At 39.4% G+C, this 20,064-nt stretch overlaps 1 long non-coding RNA gene across 1 annotated transcript; it reads right to left on the bottom strand.

The window, feature by feature from the left end:
* Positions 1 to 4,598: 4,598 nt before the first annotated feature.
* Positions 4,599 to 12,299, bottom strand: LOC123331010. Its single transcript, XR_006547391.2, has 2 exons — positions 11,124 to 12,299; positions 4,599 to 4,700 (listed from the first exon to the last, which is right to left on the bottom strand). It is a non-coding gene; the product is annotated as an uncharacterized LOC123331010 (long non-coding RNA).
* Positions 12,300 to 20,064: the final 7,765 nt, after the last annotated feature.

The following is a 20,064-nucleotide window of genomic DNA, read 5'->3' as shown; positions in this document are numbered from 1 at the left end:
CCACCCTGGATCTCTCTGATTACTAGGAGATAGAATACAACCCAATTTCTTTATTCAGATCACCATCCACAACTCCTCTGATTCTCAGGTTTTCAGGGATCTGTTCATAAGTTATTGTGTCTCACCCCTTCAGCAAACAAAATGAGTTCATTCATTGATTCATTAACTCCTATCTTCACTCATTGATTGAGAACCTTCCATGTGATAGTTCTATAAGTAGTACGTGAATACAAAAGTTAATTTGTGTTCTAGTGGGAAAATACAGAAACTGAGAGATAGCTACAGTCACATGCTGTTAAGTGCTATAATACACTGATATTATGTTGAATAGTATTAAGAGCTACAATGTTATGGACCAGCTCAGTGGTGGTACTTAGCAGAGAAGATTTCTTAAATATAAGCTGAAGCATCAGGGAACATTTTCTATTAGAGGGGCCATCTAAGAGGTGAATAAGGTCATCATCTAACCTTTCTCCTCTCAGTTATACAGCATGGTTGTCAGAAGATGGCATGGTTTGGATTTAATATTTCAGGTGTGAGTCACTTAAGGGGCAGAGTAAGTTAAATGTAAGAATATTAAGAACTGGGGCATCAGGCATTGAACAGGTGTTGCATGTGTAAAAGTTGAATTACCCAGAGTCATGGTAGGACCTGAAATGGAATCCATGACAGCAATCCAGGAGACTAAGAATTGACCAATCCAGCTGGTGACCTGAGGTTAAATGAGTCAGAGCTTAAAGGGTAGAGGGTGGTAAGTTTAGAATCCAATGTATCCGTTTACTTGAAGGTGAAGGAGAAAAGGTCTAGAACTGTGATGTTTAATGCTGTGGACACTAGCCATTTGGGGCCATTCAATTTCAATTAATAAAATAAAACCTAAAAATTACTTCTTAAGTTACACCAAACAAGTGTTCCACAGTCACATTTAGCTTGTGGCTACCATGTTGGACCATGGAGTAGGAAATGGCAACCCACTCCAGTATTCTTGCCTGGAAAATTCCATGGACAGAGGAGCCTGGCGAGCTATAGTCCATGGGGTCACGAAGAGTCAGATGCGACTGGGAGCCTGTGCACGCACATCACGTTGGACAGCATGGAAATACAGGCAACGCTTCCATCATAGCACAAAGTCCTCTAGAAAAAAACCTGATGAAAAACTCCAATCTACCTCCAGAGCCTGGGGAAGATGAAGTACAAAAGCATGAGCAGCACAAGCCTGGGATAACTTCAGGAGGCAAATGTCCTCATCAGAGAAAAACATAGATGTTAATACCAGAAGGAGGAGAGAAATCTCAAGCTGTTACGGAGCGGAAAAGCGGGTGTCTTTGGGCCCCATTTAAAGTCTTGGGATGGAGGAGCTAGGGACACAAGACACAAAGACTTAGAAGAGTTTGGGCCAGGAGGTGAGGGAGGAAAGAGCCCAGCAGAGGACAGAAAGACTGACAAGGATGTCAGGATGTGTCCAAATTGATTTATCTCTGGATGATTGTGATGTAAAGGGCTCAGATCTAAACTGAGAGCCCTCCCAGGGGAGGCATGTTCCATGTGAATAGAGCCATAAAAGGGCCCTCTCTGCATGTTAAACTATAACAGCCTTTCCTGGGGACAAGGTAATCATTGAAAAGTGTCAATCTCTCTACCAAGACAGCTCTCAGGGGGTTAGCCAAAAGCCACAAAGCTCCCAAGCCTCCTGTCAAATGCTTTAGATTGACCAGAAATATGGTCATTTTGTAAGTTATAAAACACACAGATATTTCTTAATCATGAATGTTTAATATTATAGAGAACTGAATTAAGACACTGTAAATTCTACTTAATGCTTGGAGATTATCTGAATTTACTCATGTCATTAGCCTGGAAAATCTTGCAAGACACTTCCCCTCAAAATCATTTGATGCCTTTTGTTTTATTTTTTTCAACATTCAGTGACTTATCAAATTTTTATTGAATCTCTCTTTGTGAAGGGCTTTGTGCTGAACATTTTTTCACTTGGATAATCTTACTTAATTCTCACAATACCCTCATGGAGTATCACTATGCCCACTTGAGAGAGGAGGAATGTGAGGGTCAGAAGTAAGTTAATTCCTTACCTCTTCTAGGTAGAAACAACTACGTAGGATCTTCTATGTAGAAATGACTCATGATTATGACTCAGGTAGTCTTGATTCAAAAGTATATAACCCATTTATTCATTTAGTGAACAAATGTTCTGTTGTTGCTGTTTTTTTTTTTTTTTTTTTTTTTTTGAGTGCAAATCATACATGCCAAGCCTTGTTCTAGATGCTGGAGATATACCAGTGAACAAAATGAAGCCCTGCTGTCTGTGAGAGTCAACAGATGAATTTAAAAAGATAGATAACTTTAAAAGGATAGTGTCTGTGAGGTTAAGTGTTGTGAAGAACATGAAAAATGTAAGAGAGGTAAACTGTTGGAAGGGGTAATGTTTTATATAAGTGAAAAAACTCTCAGAGGAGTTTACATTTAAGCAGAGACCTGAAAGGAAGAAAGGAGTGAACTATGAACCCACCGGGGAAAGTGGGTATGTGGCAGAGAAAAGGCAGGCCAGGGTGGGTGGAAATCAGAGAATAACAGGAAGCAGAGGAGCAGATGTAGAGAGATAAGGGAGTCAGGGACACTGGCATCTTATAAGCCATTCTAAGGGCTCTGGATTTCCTGAGAGGGACCGGAGCCCTTGGGGGGTTGGAGCAGAGGGTACAGTGATGGATGACATATTTCAAGTAGCCTCCCTCTGGCTGTCCTGATGAGAACTGAATCAAGGGAGTAACATGAAAGAAGAGACCACCATAGAGTAACTATAATCATCCACAGAAGACCCAACAATGGCTCCGGCCAGTCCTAGAGGAGGAAACGGCAACCTGCTCCAGCATGCTTGCCTGAGAAATCCCATGGACAGAGGACTGCGGTGGGCTACAATCAGTGGGGTCACAAAGAGTCGGACACAACTGAGCATGCGTGCACGCCAGCTGCAAAGGATGAGAAGAGGTCATTTCTAGACATGCCATGAAGGGTGAATAGAGACGATACTGCAGATGGATTGAATGAGGAGAGAGAAAACCAAGAATCAAAGTTGACTCCAAGTTCTAAACTGATCTAAACCAAGAACTGTCTGGTTTGATGATTTGATTTATAAAGATGGGGCAAACGGTAGAATCATGTATAGTGATGAGAGGACATCAAGATACTGTCAAGGGGATTATGCCTCTATCATTATAAGTGATAAAAAAATCTCAATTAACTTACTAGGCAAAACTTTCTCACATAAATCATACCAATGTTTTGTTAGGTCAGTCTCCCAATACAAAAAAAAAAAAAAAGCAAGCAAAAAGAAATAAAGGAGACCTTACCAAACTTGTAAGCAAAGAAACAATTAATGAAATAAAATGACAACCTATAGAATGGGAGAAAATATTTGCAAATGATGTGACCAACAAGGACTTAATTTCCAAAATATACAAACAGCTCATACAATTCAGTAACAAAAAAAAAACCAAACAATCCATCAAAAAATGGGCATAAGATCGTAAATAGATATTTCTCCAAAGAAGTAACATGGATGGCCAATAAGCGCATGAAAAGATGCTTAACACTGCTAATTGCTAGAGAAATGCAAATAAAAACTACAATGAGGTGCCACCTCACGTTGGTCAGAGCGGCCATTGTTAAATGCCTACAAGTAACAAATGCTGGAGAAGATGTGGAGAAAAGAGAACCCTCCCACACTGCTGGTGGGAATGGAAATTGGTGCAGCCACCATGGAAAACAGTTACGGAGGTTCTTCAAAAATCTAAATAGAGTTGCCATTTGATTAATAATCCCACTCCTGGACATATATCTCGACAAAACTATAATTTGAAAAGATACATGCACCCCTGTGTTCGTGGCAAAACTGTTTAAAATAGCCAAGACATGGAAACACCCTAAATATTCATCAACAGATGAATAAAGATGTGATATATAGTGTGTATACATGTGTGTATATATACATACATATTCACACATATACACACATACATGTATGTATTCATACACATACATGTATAAACACAGTGGAATATTACTCGGTCATAAAAATGAAATAATGTCATTTGCAGCTACATGGATGGACCTAAAGATTATCATACTAAGGGAAGTAAGTCAGAAAGAGAAAGAAATACCACACAATATCATTTATATGTGGAGTAGAAAATATGAAACACATGAACTTATCTATGAACAGAAACAGACTCAAAGACACAGAGAATAGACTTGTGATTGTGGAGGGGATGTGAGTGATGGACTGGAGCCTGGATTAGTAGATGCTTCCTGTTATATGCAGAATAGACAAACAATAAGATCCTACTGTATAGCACGGGGAACTCTACACAATATCCTAAAATAAACAAAAATGGGAAAGAATATGAAAAATAATTTACATATATATCATAGAGATATGAACAACTGAATCATTTTGCTGTATACTAGAAACTAACACAACATCAAAAATCAATTGTATTTCAATAAAATAATTTTTTTTAAAAACAGGATTTCAGTGCTCTTTACCTAAATGAACCATGTTATGCTGCCTGTGGTTGGAATGATGGTTTCAGTCTATGAAATTCTCAGCAACTCAGGTTCCTTTTAGCACGAGTGGGTATGAGCTTCATCCTCAAGTTTGCAACTGCACATGCTCAATCCAACCACTAGAAAAGATTAAAAAGGAAAGAATGAAACAGAACATAGTGTTCATGACAGAACTTCATTCACAGAAAAAATAAATTAAAAAGTTCTCTGAATTTGTCACATGATACTTCACTTGATATATCATTGGTGAGAATATAATCACACTGACATATACAAATACAAGACCTACAAGAATATATTGATAGATAGATAGATATGTATATATACAAATAACATATATATATATATATATATATTTCTAAATGGGTATATGCCTAACTCTGAAGTCAGTATTGTAGAAGGGAGGAAGACATAGGTAGAAGGAAAGGCAGAGGGAACTGCAAACTTCATGAACCACTGCAGAGAACAACATTAGACCTGGGAGATTATCTATGTACCTATTGTACCTATCTATCTATCAATCAACCCATCAATCAATTGATTGCAGAAAGCAAACAAAAGGGATGGGATTACTTTTCTTAAGGGCATATGTGTAAAACATGGGTAGTATATTCTAAATGAGGGCACAGTCCTTACTGTGGTAAGGTAGTGGACATTACCCATTTCCACTATCTCAAATAAATTCAACTCTTAAAAGTCTATCATTTCAGCTGTTTTTTTTTCTTTCATGTACTGTATTTATTAAACACACACACACTTGCATACATATTTAACTGAACAAGAAGTTGCATTAAATGATATTTGCCTTTACCAGGAGAGATACATGCTTGTATTTTTCCTTTCCTTTCCTCTTCATCTCTTTCCTTTCACTTTTTTATTTCCTTTCTTTCATTTCTCCTTTCTTTACTTTTCTAGTAAGTTTATTACATTAAAATGGTAAACATAGACCAATGGAATAAAGGAGTCCAGAAATGTGATATATATAGCCATATATATGATCAACTCATTTTCTGCAATAGGGCAAAGGTAATTCAATGGAGAAATGACAGTCTTTTCAACAAGTAGTGCTGGGAGAAATGAATATTCATAAGCCAAATGAATGAATCGCAATTCATATATCACACCTTATACAAAAATTAACTCCAAGTAGATCATAAACCTAAACATAAAGCCTGAAACTATATAACTTCCTGAAGAAACCATAGGAGAAAATCGTTTTTTACCTTGAGTTGAACAAAGACTTCTAAGATATAGTACAAAAGAGAGGTGCTCAAAATACACTGAATTTCAGTAAAATTAAGAGGAGCTGCTCTTTCAAAGACTGTTAAAAAAAATAATTAAAACAGGCCACAAACCAGGAGAAAATTATGTATCTAATAAAGGACTTGTATCTAGTATATAAAGACCTGTGAAAACACAACAAGAAGAAAATATAACACATTTTTTTAGATGAGCAAAATATATGAACAAAAACTATAGCAAAGCAGACATGTGAATGACAAACAGGGATATGAAAAAGGGTTCCACATTATTAGACATTACAGAATGTAAATTAAAATCAGAATAAGCAACTTCCACACATCTATTAGAATGACTAAAATAAAAGGATAAAAAAAAAACCCTGATTATTCCAACTGATGGTAAAAATGCAGAGCAATAGGAACTCTCTAATTTCCCTGATTGGAATGCAGATATGGTATCTATCCACGCAAAAGACTGGAAACAATCCGAGTGTTCCTCAAGCATAGAATGGATAAACCAACCATGGTCCATCTGTACAATGGAATACTAGTCAGCAGTTCAGTTCAGTTCAGTCACTCAGTCGTGTCCAACTCTTTGTGACCCCATGAATCGCAGCACGCCAGCCCTCCCTGTCCATCACCAACTCCCAGAGTTCACTCAAACTCATGTCCATCGAGTCAGTGACGCCATCCAGTCATCTCATCTTCTGTCGTCCCCTTCTCCTCCTTCCCCCAATCCCTCCCAGCATCAGGGTCTTTTCCAATGAGTCAACTCTTCACATCAGGTGGCCAAAGTTTTGGAGTTTCAGCTTTAGCATCATTCCTTCCAAAGAACACCCAGGGCTGATCTCCTTTAGGATGGACTTGTTGGATCTCCTTGCAGTCCGAGGGACTCTCAAGAGTCTTCTCCAACACCACAGTTCAAAAGCATCAGTTCTTCAGTGCTCAGCTTTCTTCACAGTCTAACTCATATCCATACATGACCACTGGAAAAACCATAGGCTCGACTAGACGTATCTTTGTTTCCCAAGTCATGTCTCTGCTTTTGAATATGCTACCTAGGTTGGTCATAACTTTTCTTCCAAGGAGTAAGTGTCTTTTAATTTCATGGCTGCAATCACCATCTACAGTGATTTTGGAGCCCAAAAAAATAAAGTCTGACACTGTTTCCACTGTTTCCCCATCTATTTCCAATGAAGTGATGGGACCGGATGCCATGATCTTAGTTTTCTGAATGTTGAGCTTTAAGTCAACTTTTCACTCTCCTCTTTCACTTATCAAGAGGCTTTTTAGTTCCTCTTCACTTTCTGCCATAAGGGTGGTGTCATCTGCATATCTGAGGTTATTGATATTTCTCCCGGCAATCTTGATGCCAGCTTGTGCTTCCTCCAGCCCAGCGTTTCTCATGATGTACACTGCATATAAGTTAAATAAGCAGGGTAACAATATACAGCCTTGACGTACTCCTTTTCCTATTTGGAACCAGTCTGTTGTTCCATGTCCAGTTCTAACTGTTGCTTCCTGACCTGCATATAGGTTTCTCAAGAGGCAGGTCAGGTGGTCTGGTATTCCCATCTCTTTCAGAATTTTCCACAGTTTGTTGTGATCCACACAGTCAAAGGCTTTGGCATAGTCAATAAAGCAGAAATAGATATTTTTCTGGAACTCTCTTGCTTTTTCGATGATCCAGCGGACGTTGACCATTTGATCTCTGGTTCCTCTGCCTTTTCTAAAACCAGCTTGAACATCAGGAAGTTCACAGTTCACGTATTGCTGAAGGCTGGCTTGGAGAATTTTGAGCGTTACTTTACCAGCGTGTGAGATGAGTGCAATTGTGCAGTAGTTTGAGCATTCTTTGGCATTGCCTTTCTTTGGATCGGAATGAAAACTGACCTTTTCCAGTCCTGTGGCCACTGCTGAGTTTTCCAAATTTGCTGGCATATTGAGTGCAGCACTTTCACAGCATCATCTTTCAGGATTTGAAATAGCTCAACTGGAATTCCATCACCTCCACTAGCTTTATTCATAGTGATGCTTTCTAAGGCCCACTTGACTTCACATTCCAGGATGTCTGGCTCTAGCTGAGTGATCACACCATTGTGATTATCTGGGTCGTGAAGATCTTTTTTGCATAGTTCTTCTGTGTCTTCTTGCCACGTCTTCTTAATATCTTCTGCTTCTGTTAGGTCCATACCATTTCTGTCCTTTATCGAGCCCATCTTTGCATGAAATGTTCCCTTGGTATCTCTAATTTTCTTGAAGAGATCTCTAGTCTTTCCCATTCTGTTGTTTTCCTTTATTTCTTTGCATTGATCGCTGAGGAAGGCTTTCTTATCTCTCCTTGCTATTCTTTGGAACTCTGCATTCAGATGCTTATATCTTTCTTTTTCTCCCTTGCTTTTCACTTCTCTTCTTTTCAAAGCTATTTGTAAGGCCTCCTCAGACAGCCATTTTGCTTTTTTCCATTTCTTATCAATGGGGATGGTCTTATCCCTGTCTCCTGTACAAAAGATTACTGACAATATGATTCTCTATAACATCATTTATATGACATTGTTGCAAAAGTAGAACTATAGGGACAGAAAATAGTTCAATGGTTTCCAGGGACTGGGGATGGGGGAAGAGTTGACTACAAATGCAGTTGTAAGAATCTGGTAGGTGAAATTTTCTGCATCTTAATTGTGCTGGTGGTCACACAGCTATTTGCATTTGTCAATATCACATGGCTTACTAGCTAGAAAGGGTGTATTTTACTGGATTAGATATACCTAAAAAAAAAAAAACAAAAAAGCCCTGTGATGGTTAATTTTATGTATCAACTTGCCTGTGCTAAGGGATGCCTAGATGGATGGTAAAACATTGTTTCAGGGGTTATCTGTGAGGGGGTTTCCAGAAGTATTTGAATCAAAATCCAAAGGTCCATCCATATTGTTGCAAATGACAGAATTTATTTCATTATTGTGACTTAATAATATTCCATTACATGTATACATATATATATTCTTTATTCATCCACTAAAACAAGACTGGGAGCTGACTGTGGGCTCAGATCATGAACACCTTATTGCCAAGTTTAGACTTAAATTGAAGAATGTAGGGAAAACCACTAGACCATCCAGGTATGACCTAAATCAAATCCCTTATGATTACAGACTAGAAGTGACAAATAGATTCAAGGGATTCGATCTGCTAGACAGAATGCCTGAAGAACTATTGATGGATGTTTGTGACACTGTACAGAAGGCAGGGATCAAGACAATCCCCAAGAAAAAGAAAGGCAAAATGGTTGTCTGAGGAGGCCTTACAAATAGCTGTGAAAAAAAGAGAAGCTAAAGGGAAAGGATAAAAGGAAAGATATAACCATGTGAATGCAGAGTTCCAAAGAATGGCAAGGAGAGATAAGACAGCTTTCCTCAATGATCCATGCAGAGAAATAGAGGAAAACAATAGAATGGGAAAGACTAGAGATCTCTTCAAGGAAATCAGAGATACCAAGGGAACATTTCATGCAAAGATGGGCACAATAAAAGACAGAAATGGTATGGACCTAACAGAGGCAGAAAAAATTAAGAAGGGGTGGCAAGAATACAGAGAAGAACTATACAAAAAAGATCTTCATGACCCAGATAATCACAATGGTGTGATCACTCAGCTAGAGCCAGACATCCTGGAATGTGAAGTCAAGTGGACCTTAGGAAGCATTGCCATGAACAAAGCTAGTGGAGGTGATGGAATTCCAGTTGAGATATTTCAAACCCTAAAAGATGATGTTGTGAAAGTTTTGCACTCAATAGTCCACAAATTTGGAAAACTCAGCAGTGGCCACAGGAAAAGGTCAGTTTTCATTTTAATCCCAAAGAAAGGCAGTGCCAAAGAATGTTCAAACTACCGCACAATTGCACTCATCTTACATGCTAGCAAAGTAATGCTCAAAATCCTCCAAGCCAGGCTTAACAGTACGTGAACCATGAACTTCCAGATGTTCAAGCTGGATTTAGAAAATGCAGAGGAACCAGAGATCAAATTGCCAACATTCATTGGATTATCTGACAAGCAAGAGAGTTCCAGAAAATCATCTATTTCTGCTATATCGACTATGCCAAATCCTTTGACTGTGTGGATCACAATAAACTGTGGAAAATTCTTAAAGAGATGGGAATACCAGACCATCTTACCTGCCTCCTGAGGAATCTGTATGCAGGTCAAGAAGCAATAGTTAGAACTGGACATGAAACAGCAGACTGATTACAAATTGGGAAAGGAGTATGTCAAGGCTGTATACTGTCACTCGGCTTATTTAACTTATATGCAGAATACATTCATGCAAAATGCCAAGCTGGATGAAGCACAAGTTGGAATCAAGATTGCCAGGAGAAATATCAATAACCTCAGATATGCAGATAACACCACCTTTTGGCAGAAAGCAAAGAAGAACTAAAGAGCCTCTTAATGAAAGCAAAAGAGAAGAGAGAAAAAGGAGGCTTAAAACTCAACATTCAGAAGACGAAGATCATGGCATCTGATCCCATCACTTCATGGCAGATAGATGGGGAAACAGTGGCTGACTTTATTCGGGGGGGCTCCAAAATCACTGCAGATATAAAATTAAAAGTCACTTGCTCCTTGGAAGAAAAGCGATGACCAAGCTAGACAGCATATGGTTTTCCCAGTAGTCATGTATGGAAGTGAGAGTTGGCCCATAAAGAAAGCTGAGCATGGAAAAATTGATGCTTTTGAACTGTGGTGTTGGAGAAGACTCTTGAGATTCCCTTGGACTATATGGAGGTTGAACCAGTCCATCCTAAATGGAATCAGTTCTGAATATCCATTGGAAGGACTGATGCTGAAGCTGAAACTCCAATTCTTTGGCCACCTGATGTGAAGAACTGACTCATTGGAAAAACCCTGATGCTGGGATAGATTGAAGGCATGAGGAGAAGGGGATGACAGAGGATGAAATGGTTGGATGGCATCACTGACTCGATGGACATGAGTCTGAGCAAGTTCTAAGAGCTGGTGATGGACAAGGAAGCCTGGTGTGCTGCAGTAGATGGGGTCACAAAGAACTGGACATGACTGAACGACTGTACTGAACTGAACTGACTGGCACTTAGCTGTTGCCATATGCCGGCTGCTAAGAACGATGTCGCAGTAATCATGGGACTGCATGTATCTCTTTAATATTCTATTTTCATGTCTTTCCATTTCTCAGGATTGGATTTGCTGGATCACATGGTCGTTCAGTTTTTAATTTTTGGAGAAACCTCTATGTTGTTTCCCTTAAGGACTGAATGAACTTACATTTCCAGGAAGAGAGAGCAATTGCCTGAGGCTGTTCTTCAGGGGACAGGTTCCAGGAACAGGCAGCAACAGTCTCCCAAGACAACTCCTAGGCCCCTCACTGCTTCCCTGCATGGCACAGAGGAACAAACAAGCCAGGTGTGATGGCATGGCGTGCTCAGGTTGTTGCAGCCTTGGACCTGACAGACATTAGAAGTCTTTGGCCTCCCAGAAGTCGATAGACTTGCAGCCTAAGCACTAGCAGTTAACTCTCCACTCGGGCCTTGGGTGGTCCTGCCTCTCTGCACTGCCACAGGCCAGAGCCTGGTCCTCCAATGCTGGGGGAGTGGCCAGGTCAAGCGGGTTGCTGCGCAGTCTCACTGGGGACGGCAGGAGGGGAGGCAGCCCTAGAAGTGGTGGACGCTTGGGAGGTGGCGTCAGCCAAACTCCTTGCTGAGTGAGGCTCCCAGGTGTTTCTTCTTCCAGGATTCTAAAAACTAACAAAATCCTGTGAGTTTTGGCTTCCTCTGGAAGTGGGGTTTTGGGAGGAGCCTTTGGGCCTGATTCTGCCTCTCTCTGGGCTACCTGGATGCTCAGCATATCTGAGCCCATCCTCTTCCTGCCCTTCCTGTGGTCTTATACTTATCGTCCCCCTCCATCGGCCCACAGACCCGAAGCCTCAAAATACATCCTGAAGGCTCCAGCCTGCAGACTCCTGTTTCCTTCTGGCAAACCCCAGGTATTATCGCCAGTGGTCTAGAACACACTTAGTTAAATTCCAGGCCAGAGCTTCCCTGGTGGCTTGGTGGTAAAGAATCCTCCTGCCAATGCAGAAGACACCGGTTTGATCCCTGGTCATGGAAAATCCCACATAACTCAGAGCAACTAAGCTGGTGAGTCACAATTATGGAGATTGTGCTTTAGAGCCTGGGAACTGCAACTATTGAGCCCACCGGTGGCAAATACTGAAGCCTGTATGCCCTGAAACCATTTGCTCAGCAATAAGAAAAGCCACTGCAAAGAGAAGCCAATACACTGGAACTAGAGAGTGGCCCCCACTCAACGCAATTAGAGAAAAGGACCCCACAGCAACAAAGACCTATCACAGCCAAAAATAAGTAAAAACTAATTTAAAAAAAATTTCAGGCTACACACTTTTGGTTTGACTTTGAAAACATGACCAGATAACAAAACTAATCTTTCTAATCCTTACTCTCCTCATCTGTAAACTGGGCATAATAGTATTGACCTCACTGTGGATATAAGAACTATGCAAAATAATATATGTAGAGTACAAAGTACAGGGCTTGCCACATTTTTACCAGGATGGTATTAATTTAAAACATCTTACAGGGCTTTTTAGACTTCCAAACATGTGAGGAAAATGAATGCATTCCAAGTGCAGAGAATTCCCTGGCGGTCCACATGTTAGGACTCCCAAATTTTCACAGCCAGAGCTCAGATTCAATCCCTGGTGGGAGAACTAGGATTCCACCAGCCAGACAGTGCAGTCCAAAGGAAAACAAAGATGTAAGTAAAAATGTCTGCATATATTCAAATATGCACTTAATATGCACACATACATATATAGATAGGTAATAAATATGTTTAAACATATCTACAAAACACAACTGTGTAAAAAGAAACCATGATGATTAAGATGATTTTTCTCTATGATACTGCTTCAGGATTATTTTACAAACTTATCTATATTTGTGTATTTTCTGAAGAAAACATGAATGACTCCTTTCTGTAAAAGCAATGAACACATTCCTTTAAAAATGCTCTTCAAGATCCATTAATTTGATTTTAGGTCCTTTAATGGGGTGTGACCCACACTTTTCAAAATGCTGCTTTCTTTTGCCCTTCCATCTGTCACTAAATTTCTTCTCATATACTCCTCAACTCAGTAGATACTGAGCATTTGTGCCTCCAAGGACAGGGAACTGGCCACCTCCATGCCACTGAACTTCAGTCAGGATTAATTATTAGACAGTTCTTCCTTATGAACCACACTGTTCTCTTCTATCTTTACTACCAGTGCTGACTCTACTTTCTGATGCTCGGGATAACAAAACTCATCTTTCTTCCACAGGCGAGTCCTTCACTTTTTAAAATATGCTTACTATATTCCCCTAATTCTTCTCATTTCCAAGCTAAATATGCCACACTCCAGTCGACTCGTTCCAAAAGCCTAGGCAGAACCTCTTATACTTGCAGGAAGCCCCAGTTAAAATGTTTACATTGTAATGGATTTAGAAGATGAAATAATCTGGGTGCTAATCATGACCCAAACCAAAATGACAATGAATAGACTGGTGTGTTTGGGGTGGAGGGAGGGCAAACAATATGACATATCAGTGTAAAATGAAGACATTTTGGCAAATGAAGTATTCTTTGAAATTCATGGTCAAGATTTACAATTTCCAAGAAAATGTGGAAATTATTATCCAAGAAATTATTTCCTATTTATCTGCTCACGCACAGCAAATCTAATACATAGTTATATTATTTCACACTATTTAAAAATAGATTACTAGTTCTTATCAATTCCATTTATACTGCTAATTCTTACTAGCTTTTTTCTTTAAACTGGAATTTAAAATTCAGTTCTGTTCTTTTAATCAGTATTTTTCTTGCTTATCTTGGCCTCATTTAGCAAATCAATAAGTATAGTATGTCTAAAGAAGACTCTGTAAGGTAACTAAATTTTTATTTACACTTTTTTTTGTTTGTTTTTGTTTTTGTTTTGCTGCAATTAGTTTTGTTTGGTTTTGTGCTATATTTTCCAGATTCTGTGTCACATCCATTTTCTTGGGTACCAATTAAGCAGAAAGGGCAATACAAAAATGATCTGGGAATACTGAATTCAGGGCACTTAATAGCTTTTATTGCAGATATTATTCATGCAGGTAAACTTAATATAAAATATGTCTGTTTCCATATTCTGGGGGCAGGGTGGGTAGGGGTAGGAGCTAGGATAGAGAATTTACGTAACATCATTTAGAAAAGAATGGAAGAGCTAGAATTCTCACAGTACTTAAATGTAGTTGTTGACCCAAATACCACTCCTCCCCAAAATGTTGTTTCCTCTGTGTAAAATCTCAAGGCAAATAACTTGGCAAAGTCACACACACTTCAAATCCTTTGGTATCAAGTCTAGGTCATTCAACTTGAATGACTTCCATTAAGTGCATCTGCCCATCTCCTCCCTAGGGGGTGCACCTTCTTTAGAATAGCAGCTCATGCTTCTTTATTCCCCTCATAGGACCTGCCAAAGTGTGTCTCACATACCGTGTGAATTCCTCAATATCAAGGACTGTTAGATCTTTTCACTTCTGTGATTTCAGAGTCAAGAGTAATATTCTCTTTTGGATAGATATGTATGGTGATAGATGGGTGAACCGATGCACATAAACGCATTCACAACCTGCCTCCTGGCTGTGAAACTCGTTTTCTTATCAAGGCTTTAAAACAGTGAAAGGCACCAAGGCTCTGCCTGTCCCAGTGCATCTGGGAACCCAGTGCTAATACTGCCTTGGTGCCAGGCAAGATCACGGAATGTCTCTGCATATCAGCTTCTTTCAGAGATAGATGAGGCTGAAAACTGTGTGCTCTTCCACTACAGGACTGTTGCAAAAACCAGTGATGGTATAGCCATTAAAAGAAACTTTGAAAACATACCTTAAAAGTAGATAAAAATGCAGTCATGTAAGGGGAGTAAGGCAGAGAAAGAATATAAATTAAATAGGAATTTGGGGGATGAGGGGGAAGAAGAAAGACGGAAAACTGTGAGAGAAAGCAGACAGCATTGAAGGAGAGAGAGCATTTCGTGCACTCCACCCCAGGGTTTCTTGGATGACCTGACTCACAGGTGCCTGAGTGCATGAACAGCATGGGGAGATGACCACAAAATCTGGCTGCATCTGATATGCCTGCCTTTAAAATCTGCCCCCAATTCTACTTCATCCACTGTGGTGACCTGAATGGGAAGAAAAACCAAAAGGGAGCAGATATATGTATATGTATGGTTGAGTCTGGAGAAGGCAATGGCACCCCACTCCAGTACTCTTGCCTGGAAAATCCCATGGATGGAGGAGCCTGGTAGGCTGCAGTCCATGGGGTCGCAAAGAGTCGGACATGACTGAGCGACTTCACTTTCACTCTTCACTTTCATGCATTGGAGAAGGAAATGGCAACCCACTCCAGTGTTCTTGCCTGGAGAATCCCAGGGACGGGGGAGCCTGGTGGGCTGCCGTCTCTGGGGTCACACAGAGTCGGACACGACTGAAGCGACTTAGCAGCAGCAGCAGCATGGTTGAGTCATTTAGCCGCATGGTAGAAACTAACCATTGTAAAGCAACTAATTCTCCAATAAAAGTTAATTAAAGACAAACAAAGCCCACCCCAACACTCACTGGCTATGACTTTGGGCAAAACATGCAAGCATTCTGAGACAACTGAGGCTTTAATTCTTGACTTTTGATTACTTATTATCCCAGGCTACTGGAGATGAACCCAACTCATATACAAGAAAGGATTTTACACACTATAAGGTAAAGTGCTGGAGTAAGTTGATATACCTGACATTATATCAATGTCAACTACAGTTTATAGTAGGTATCAGTTTATCAAGGTCCCCATTCTCCATCATGCCCACAGATGGTATCTGATTGTCTCAAAATAAGGTTTTTCTGTCACCAAAAAAAAAAAGGCTCTAACAGTCCACTCCCCATCACAATCAAGTCAAGTGCCTGCTTCTAGCTTTCTTCCCCATCTTTGCACAAATCCCACTGCTCATTAATCTTCTCTGGGTAGTGGCCAGTTTTCTACCTCTGTTCTGTCTAGAAAGTCTGGGGAGGTAAGGGAGAGATTCAGTGAAATACACAAAGTCACCCTGCAAGTCATAGCAGAAAATACTAATCTGAGAGGTTGCTGCACAAGCTTCAAAGTTGGAGCTGAATGTGAAAGAAAGTTCCCAAGCATGGCCATTCATTTTAGCCTTGGGATTTTTCTTTTCCAAAATAGGATAGATATGTATTTTTTCCTGGGTTATTTTCTTACATTGCCTTTGGTGATTCATTTGGCACGTCATTCCATAGCCTTCTGTTTATCTAAATATGATACTTACAAACTTTTATTGAAACTTGCACTCAGTGACATTTAATTTTAAGTAAACAATACTGTTATCATTTGAAGTCTACTAATAGGTGCTTGTCAACTTATAAGGCAAATGCCCTATTATTAAAATCAATAAGAAATAGATGTAAAATTATCACTTCTATTTTTCTTATACCACAAATGTCTTTTGTTTTTTGCTACAGTTTGTTTTAGAAATGCCTTGATAAGAAATGAAAAGGTAGCCACATTTCAAATTTTCACGCATTGTGATATTATTAGTCTTTATAGTGAGCTAGGTACTACTATATCTATTTTTTCTTTAATCAAAGATCAATCTGATGTTCAAAGGGAATAGTAGCTTTCCCCCAAAGATACGGCCAATCAAATTATTCACCTGGTATTTAAGATCCATCAGATGCCAAAATAGATTTTCCCTCCATTCAGAAATAAGTATCTTTTTTACTGGATTAGCCAGCCCTCTTTGGGTTGGAATACACAGAGCCAAATTTAGCTGGGATAAGCAAATACTGGGAATTATTGAAAAGATACTGTGATTTTTTTTTTTTTTTATAACCATAAGCAGTCAGTGCGGGGTGGGGAGATCTCATTCCTTCTCTCTCTCATCTCTTCTCTTCTCTGCAGGCCCATTTACATAGATTGGAATTGTTTCTTACAAATGGTAATAAAAAAAAAAAACAAAAAAAAAAAACAAAAAAACAACAACTTATTAATCTCATGCCTCAGGCTTTATCACTATAGAAGAATAGCATCCCTAGCTCCATTCCAAATCTGAGAAATAAAACATTCTGGGGAAGATTTCTGACCACACTTGAATTTTTTTATTTTCGCTGGGTCAGGCAGTCTTAGTTGCAGCAGGTAAGATTTTTTTTTTTAAGTTGTGGCAGGAGGGTCCTGGTTTCCTGACCAGAGATTGAACTGGCACCACCTGTATTAGGAGCTCAGAATCTTAAGCACTGGGCCACCAGGGAAGTCCATGACCCTATTTGATCCTGTACCCTCTTTTGTACCAATCAACAGTGGTGAATTAGATGGGTGTAACTATTGTGGGAGAGGCAAGAGTAAATCCAAAGAAAGAATGTGTGGGAGGGACACAGAGAATGCGAGGAATTAAAGGTCAGATAGTAGACACACAATGGGCTTCCCTGGTGGCTTAGATGGTAAAGAATCCATCTGCAATGCAGGAGACCTGGGTTCGATCCCTGGGTTGGGAAGATACCCTAGAGAAGGGAACGGCTACCTACTCCAGTATTCTGGCCTGGAGAATTCCATGGACTGTATAGCCCATGGGGTCAAAGAGTTGGACATGCCTGAGTGACTTCCACTTCACTTTAGTAGACACACACCACAACCACTTCTAAGTCTAATTCATGGTCAAAGGATCTTGCTCATTGAAAACATTTCTTTTTAAGTTTCAAGTTATCTGCATACCAAGACAAGTATACATTTTGAACTAATGAAACTTAAATGTTGATGATTTTTTTCTTTTAAAACTTAAGTCTTGAGTACACAGAGATTTTTGTGAAGAGGAATTGAAATACCTATCTCAGTCAAGTAACAAAAAGCATCATTTATGTCTGAATGTTTTTAAGGTTTCCCCAAAATTTTAGTTTGTTATTAACTGCTTCATCAAACAACTATTCATGAGTGGTCAGCTTGTCTGCAGTTGATTCTTAAATTTTTATGCATTAAAACAACATCTTATTATACACACGTTCGATATTGTCTATGTCAATGTCAACACAACAGCCATGGGTGTTTTAAAGTCCCAGTTTAACCTCCTACATTTTCGTACAAGTGTCAGTCTGAGCTAAAAGGATATCATTGTAGTAACAGTGCTATTATTTCTGGTATCCAGGAGTGAAGGTATAATTATAATTGTTAACAATCTGGAGTGCTTTTAAGAGCTCAGCTAGGAAAGCCAGCCACTCTAGAGTGTTCAATCTTTCTGTAATCTATTTTTAAATTACTCTCTAAATATAAGCAAAGGAGGAAAAAAATACCTGCGGTGTTTGTGTTGTTCCAAGGGGTCAAATACCCTACCCATGGAGAGAAGTGCTTGGTGCAGACAAATTCTCCACAAGTGAGCTTTGTCCAAGTTCACCCCGTTCAGTCTGAGAAATGGTAATTAATGGATTTTGTCCCATTGTCCTGTCGGAAGGCCTAGGGGCCTACTTGAAACAGGCATTCTTCATAGAAGAAGTCTGTTTACTATACCTTGATAATAGTCCAGCATTTTCAAAAGGAAATTCAAAAGAGAAAAGAAAATTCTGGTGAATGGAGGAAAGATGAAACTATTGACAATGTGAAAGTGTAAGCATCAGAAAAGACCTCAATACTGGAAGTTATTCACAGATTAAAAAAAATACTTTTATACAAGATAAGAAAAATGGTGATGCCTCAGGCCTTCTGCCAGAAGAGTCCTGAGTGGACGTATCTTTTTTTTTTCCATAGGGAACTTTCATGAGAGTGTGAACTTTATGAATTTGACACTTCTGAATTATATTCACTGTCATTTGAAAAAGAATGAGTTCCAGCTAATTTTGGAGCATACAGAGTATTGCTTTGCTAACACCATTCATCAGAATGGGACTTTATCCCTTAAAATCTCAGAATGGATTGACCGTTTCCATAATAAAGACTTTCAAAACCATACTTTACTAAATTAAAAATTATAATTTGCACCAAATACCACCTCCTATTTTTTGAAGAATTTGCTAGATAAATTATGAAAGTATATATGCAAAGTAAATACAGTTCCTTCTAATTTGATTATAATGGTTTTGCATATCCCCTTCCTGGATCACTGCCTTGTCATGGCATAGGGGCTTGTGTAACTCAGTGAAGCTATGGGCCATGCCATGCAGAGCCTCCCAAGATAGACGGGTCACAGTGGAGAGTTCTGACAAAATGTGGTCCACTGGAGGAGGAAATGGCAAACCACTCCAATATTCTGGCTGAGAGAACCTCAGGAACTGTATAAAAAGCACACATATTTTAAAATGACCACTTGGGCAGAGAATAACTGTAGTTATGACCTACAGAGAGGGCAGCTCTCTTGGATACAGTCTTTAAAAGGCAAAACTCTTATCTACTCACTAAAGTGGGACTTTAATTAGAAAACCACTTGGTGGGACTTCCCTGGCTGTCCAGTGGTTAAGACACCACGCTTCCCCTGCAAGGGGCATGGATTCAATTCCTGGTCAGGGAACTAAGATACTGCATGCTGCGCAGTGACACCAGAAAATAGAGAAAAACAACAACGCAAAAACCAAAACCCAAACAAACAAAAAAACCAACCATGTGGTTAGCCTGATGGTAGCGGCTGAATATTCTTGAAAACTACATTTGTTTTTAAAATAATTTATATAGCTCTGACTTACTTAGTTAAAAGGTATTTAACTTCTTTCTCTCTTACCTCTAATGCATTGTTTCCCAAATGCTTTGTTTTTTTTCCATGGATGCTAGCATCTTAGGAGATTTTCTATAAATGTATCATGGTGTAGAAGAAAAACAGTCCCACGATGGAATACAAATGGTGAGCAATCCCATGTTACACTATTCTTTTAGAGATTCGCACTGCACTGAGGGTTAAAGAAGCTCTGATAAGTCCTTCACTTAAAGGCTAATCAGGGGACCTCCTTGGTGGTCCATTGGCTAAGACTCCAACTCCCAATGCATGGGGCCCAAGTTCAATCCCTGGTCAGGGAACTAGATCCCATGTAATGCAAGTAAGTCCTGGTGCAGCCAAATAAATAATGGCTAGTCAATTTTATTTAATCACAAAACTATATCCCATACCCCTTCACTATTTTCTAGCAGC

Source organism: Bubalus bubalis, chromosome 21 (genome assembly GCF_019923935.1).
Source record: "Bubalus bubalis isolate 160015118507 breed Murrah chromosome 21, NDDB_SH_1, whole genome shotgun sequence".
NCBI lineage: Eukaryota > Metazoa > Chordata > Mammalia > Artiodactyla > Bovidae > Bubalus > Bubalus bubalis.
Note: the sequence above shows the minus strand (reverse complement) of the source record. Positions and strands in the feature narration are given on the sequence as shown.